Source organism: Cricetulus griseus, chromosome 4, assembly GCF_003668045.3.
Source record: "Cricetulus griseus strain 17A/GY chromosome 4, alternate assembly CriGri-PICRH-1.0, whole genome shotgun sequence".
NCBI classification, from domain to species: domain Eukaryota; kingdom Metazoa; phylum Chordata; class Mammalia; order Rodentia; family Cricetidae; genus Cricetulus; species Cricetulus griseus.
The window spans coordinates 83,739,202-83,745,201 of record NC_048597.1 but is presented as its reverse complement, the minus strand read 5'-3'; positions in this window follow the sequence as shown (position 1 = coordinate 83,745,201).

Genomic DNA, 6,000 nt, shown 5'->3' with positions numbered 1-6,000 from the left:
TAGAATTTTTCCAAGATTTATTTTTGTGTGCATGAATGTTGGACTGCACCGTGTCTATGTGCCATACGCATGCAGGGCCCAAAGAGTCCAGAAGAGGGCGCTGCGCCCCCTGCAAGTGGAATTACAGATACTTGTGAGCCATCATGTAGGTGCTAGGACTGAACCCAGGCCCTCTGCAAAAGCAGCCAGTGCTCTTAACCACTGGGCCATCTCTCCAGTCCAAGATTATATTTGTTTCCCCCCACACGTCTTCCTGAGGACAGGGACAGTCTTTGTTCATTGCACACTCAGTAAATGTTGTAGAACTTAAAACTTGATGACTTACAACTTCTTTACTTTGATTTGTAAGAAGGGTTTAAAGTTACAGCTTTAATGACTTATGAAGTAACCACCCCCACAGCTAAACTAACTCTGCAAACAGATTGAAAAGTGTTGGTTTGTGCACTGTCTAGTTGATCTTGTTTCCATGGGTTATTCAATACCTTCCAGTGTTCTTTGTTTCTGTGTGTGCAGGTACATGTATGTTTTGTGCCTGTGGAGACCACAAGATAGCTGCAGCTGGTCTTCCTCGGTCCCAGCTCACTCTGGTGTTTTGAGAATGGTCCCTGTCTGGTCTGGGGCTCTCCCAGGAGCTACGGCTGCCGGCCAGTGAGTCTCCACCTCCCCAGAGCTGGGATTCCAATCACACTGCCACAGCTGGCTTTCTATTGAGCTCTGAGGGACTGAAGTCAGGACTTCCTATTTGCAAGGCAAGCACTTTTACCAACTGAGCTACCTCCCCAGCTCTTTACCATATTCCAGTTTTTTTTTTTTTTTCATTCAACTTCTTTATTGATTCTTTGGGAATCATGCACTCCAACTCCACCCACCCCAACCCCCTCATATCCTCTCCTCACCTCTGAAGTTCACCCCCACAAAAAAAAAAGCAAGCAAGCAAACAAAAACAAGAGTCAAACAAAACAAAAACAAAAAATTTGTGTTCTCCTTCTCTCCTGCCTCCCCAACGCCACTTCATTCACCCTGGTCCTTGACCACATTTTGAAGTTGTGCCTAACGACGCAGATGCCATGTTTCCTATAATCTGAAAAAAGCACTTTATGATTTACGAAGTCCATTCTTTATCAAGGTATTGTATTCTTAGTAACCCTGTAAGATAGATCTCCACTTCCCACACATGGCAGACAGGAAGGGAAGTCTCAGGGACACTCGGATGGACTGTAGTCACTCTACAATGGCAGTATATACAGGTGGACACAAAGATAAACACTAACAAGTGTTGTCACTGCTAGGAAATGCTCATATCCAAAAGCAAGAACTGCACAATGAACAAACAGTGTGAAAAGCCTATGAAAACCACATCAGCAGGGATGGGGTGTGCTCAGGGGCACGGCACTTGTCTACCGGGTGCAAGACCCTGTACTTAATCCCAACACTGCAAATGGGTAAAAATGCATCCACACTATCTCATCTGTCCTCACTGGAACAGCTACGGTGACTACCTGTTTTCTAGACTAGAAGAATGATTTTTTTTGTCTTTTAAATTACAACTCTCATCTTTTTTGTTTGTTTTGTTTTTTCAGACAGGGTTTCTCTGTGTATCATTGTAGACCAGGCTGGCCTCAAACTCAGAGATCTGCCTGCCTCTGCCTCCCTAGCACTAGGATTAAAGGAGTGTGTGGCCACCGCAGCCACCACCACCTGGCTCATCTTTATTTCTTAAAATTTATTTATTTCTATTTTATGTGCATTGGTGTTTTGCCTGCATGTTTGTCTTTGGGAGGTGTCAGATCCCTAGAATTGGAGTTACAGTTGTGAGCTGTCATGTGGGTGCTGGGAATTGAACCCAGACCCTCTGGAATAGCAGCCAATGCTCTTGACTGATGTGCCAGGGCCCCACGCTGCACCCCTCCCCCATGACCTTAATATAGCTAAGGATCAATAAATAGCTTCTTGGCTGAGCAGAAGCCTACTTTGAGTGTAGTGTTTGAGGTACTTGATTGCTAGCTCAGGGTCAAAAACATAATGAGTAAATACAGCCACCTCCAACATGTCTGTCTGGAGAGGCCATTAAATACGATGCTGAGGAGGTTAGAGAGATACAGAAGTTGATGGAATGGAGGAATATACTCAGAAATGAAGTTATCTTTGAAAGTAGAAGAGATGGAGTGGGGATGTTAAAGGAGGTGGGAAACATGGGGGAAAAGGCAAACATGTTTTTTCCCATTTATAGACTTTAGATTTACACTTGAAAAAGATGAACTATTTGGAGGTAGGCAGAGGGAGGAGAAGGCAAAACAAGGGTGTAAATCACTGAATAGGAACAAGTACATTGAGGTACTGTATCAAATATCATGATCAAACCTACCTCTTAAAATGTATGTTAATAAATAAGTAATACATGTAGGGAAACACCATAACCACGCCTCCTAAGGGCTGGCTACACGTGTGCCTGACTACGCCTGTCAAGGCTTGGTCAAGGTGAGGTCAGAATGAGGCGGCATGAAAGATTTATTGTAACAGAATGGTGTCAGTGAGCGGGATGATCCCATGCTCCAAAGTTCCCAGAGGAAGAGGGAGACCTGCCGCCACAGCCTGCCCTGTGAGGCTGAGAGGCATCGGAGCAGCTTCCATATGCTTGCACCATCCCGGCGTTCTTGGGGTTTGGACTCAGCACTCCCAAGATGATAAAGACAGATCCAGATAAAGAAAAACCTCTAAAAGTATTGCGCTTAAAAGTATACGTAGGTTTGAGAGAGAAAAAGTAACAGAAGGAAATAAGAGTAGCTGGGTGTGGTGGCACGCACCTTTAATCCCAGCACTCCAAAAGCAAAGGCAGGCGGATTACCACAGAGAAACTGTCTCAAAAAAAAAATTAAAAATAATAAAAAAGCCACCTAAAGATGAAAAATACACAGAGAGTCTGGATTCTATATGCTATGTTGTCTTTAAGTTGTTTGATTGCCAGGAAAGAGTTACTTCTGCTAAAATACATTTGGTTATAAATGCTGCTAAATTTATCCAATTTATACATTTTAAAAATGCTTTGACTTCAAAATTTAAGTCTAAGGACAGGCTACTTGGAAAAAAAGGTTTTGCTTGTGTTTCCACAGAAAATGAAAAGCTGTGGACTCCTTCCAGACTAATATGGTTTGATCAAGCAAGACCCCCTGAAGCTGAGACGATATAGCCTTTCAGACTTCAAAAACAAGGGCTTGGTCAAATTTCTGTCATGATATGGACATCGCCCCTATTCAGCAGGAAGCAGTTTGGAATGAACTACGCCCAAATTCCCAAATATTGCTTATAAAGGTTTGTTTTCATTTAAATGGGGTTGGTTATAAATGATAATTAGCATAGTCAATCTCTTTTGAAAGAAAAAAAGGAGAATAGGATATAGGCATGAATACTTTCCATTGGTATGGATTTTCATTTATTGATACAGCTTTAAGGTCAATTTTGTGATATGTATGTCTCCTCTTGTTTAGGTATTGTGTTTTACAGATCTTTTAAAATGATATACATACATTTTAAATTATGTTATTAATTACAGGTTATAGTCACCTATACTAGTCAGAACTTATAATTAGGTTAGTTAGGTTTTCTAGATATACAGAGATGTATTTGAGATGGATAGGTATTCTTCAAACCTTTCAAAGACCTACAGAAATATGGTAGTTAAATGGTTTAGGGTTTTTCTTGACAGTGAGACACAACTGCTCCTGGCACACCAATTACATCAGAAAGTAGGATAGGCATCGAAGAAACTGGTTATGAAGTTTGCTTTCAACATGGCAAGATTAGCCATTTGGGCAAGAAACTGCTCTTGCCTGGACTGTTTGTTGCTGTATAAACTGGACATGCAGGACCCACAAGAAAGTGGCTGCTGAACTTACAAGACAGTACTAAAGGGTTCCTGTTGAAATGGAGAAGTGTGGCCTATAGGCTGAAGATGGATGCCCCAACGTTACAGAGGGACTTTGGGTGACTGTCCAGGTATTGAGATGTCTCTGTCAATTCTAGAGTTTATATATTATCCTTCTGTGGTCTTTGATAGAGTTGAAGACAGTTATGGTTATAGTTTTTTTCAGTTACTATAAAAGATAAGTTATCCTTTTTATTTAGACAGGAGATGATGGGGAATGTACTGTATGTTCATCTTATTGTTGAATAAAGTACTGTTTGGCCAATAAGGCAGCAAGTTAGACAGGATGAGAAGTCAAAGAGGATTCTGGGAAATGTAGTAGAAAAGTGGTGATCCAGGCAGGAAGTGATATAGCAAGGAGACTCGTATTTAAGCAAGGACAAACAGGAAGTGGTCCCTTTTCCCCTCCACTCTTCCTCCAGTGGCACCATGTGATCCACCGGCAAGGGAGGATGCCAATGGAAGGCATCGAGTAAGATAAGTCTTATAAAATATATAGACTTATGATAATTAAGACTAAGCTAACAGATGAGAATCCTCGTCATTGGCCAAGCAGCATTTGTACCTAATATGTCTCTGTATTATTTTGTCCATCCATGTGGCAGGCAGAAGCAGGCAGCTGGCAGAGACCGCCCATGTGGCGGTAGGGCTCGGGTGGCTTTTGCTGGAAAGATTTATCTTAACAAATACAAATTTCACAAGGAGCAGAGTGGCAGCACATGTCTTTAATCCCAGCACTGGGGGGTGCGGGGTAGAAGCAGGTGGATCTTTGAGTTCGAGGCTAGCCTGGTCTACAGAGCAAGTTTTAGGATAGCCAGGGCTATACAGAGAAACCGTATCTCAAAAAACGGGCCAAAGAAATGGCTCAGCAGTTAAGAGGACCTGGGTTCAATTCCCAGCACCCTATGTTCACAACCATCTGTAACTTGATGCAGGGGATCCAGCACCCTCTTCTGGCCTCCTCAGGTACTGTACACACACATGGTATGAATAATATATACATACAGGCAAATACCCATACGTTAAAAAATAAATTTTAGTCGGGTGGTGGTGGCTCAGGCCTTTAATCCCAGCACTTGGGAAGCAGAGGCAGGCGGATCTCTGTGAGTTCGAGGTCATCCTGGTCTACAGAGTGAGTTCCAGGACAGTCTCCAAAACCTAGAGAGAAACCCTGTCTCGAAAAACCAAAATAAATAAATAAATAAATCTTTAAAAAGTAGAAAGACAATTTTAAAGAAAGCTGCCATCTAATATCCACAGTACAACCTGATTATTTAAAGAGATAATAGTAAGGCAGGACTAGCCTTTATGGAATCCAGAAATCAAAGCAAAAAAAAATGCTTCTTTGGCTCAGCAAAATCCTGAACAGGATTTTGTCATGCAGGAACATGTTCCCAGGATGACCACCCAATACCCAAATCTGATGGGGAGTGTTCTTCTGTATATGTTTCTCTTATTGGTTAATGAATAAAACACCGATTGGCTGATTGGCTAGATAGGAAGTGACTCTTTGTTGCACCCTTATTTTGTTTTTATTTTTTGTTTTTTGAGACAGGGTTTCTCTGTGTAGCTCCAGCTGTGATCAAAGCCTGGAGTCCTCCCTCCCCAACCTCAATTCCCGAAGGGAGAGGGCTTGTGAGTTAATAATGAGCTCCCCTGGAAATCCCTCAGGAGGGACTGATGCTCTCAGCCTCTTACACCTGGCTGGTCATCTGTCCTTTAGGATATTCTTCTTAGCAAATAACAATGTTGTGAGCTACACTTGCAAATCACTGAACCCGAGGGGGACATAGGAACCCATGTGTAACCAGTCTGTTATTAACACCAACGCACAATGGAGTCCTCATGATCGATGCCTGACTCGGGGGCAGTATTGTAGGACAGAGCCCTTACCTGGCCCTGACCTTTTGTAGACATTCAAACAGTGAAGTTACAGGACAGCCTGCCAGTGTCTGCTGGAGAATCCCTTGGTGAGCACATAGAGCCCTTTTTCAGCAGATTGGGAACCTTCCTGTAAAGGGCCTTGAACAAGAAGATTGGTAACTCGAGAGCTGAACGGTGGCACAGAGAACATTAAA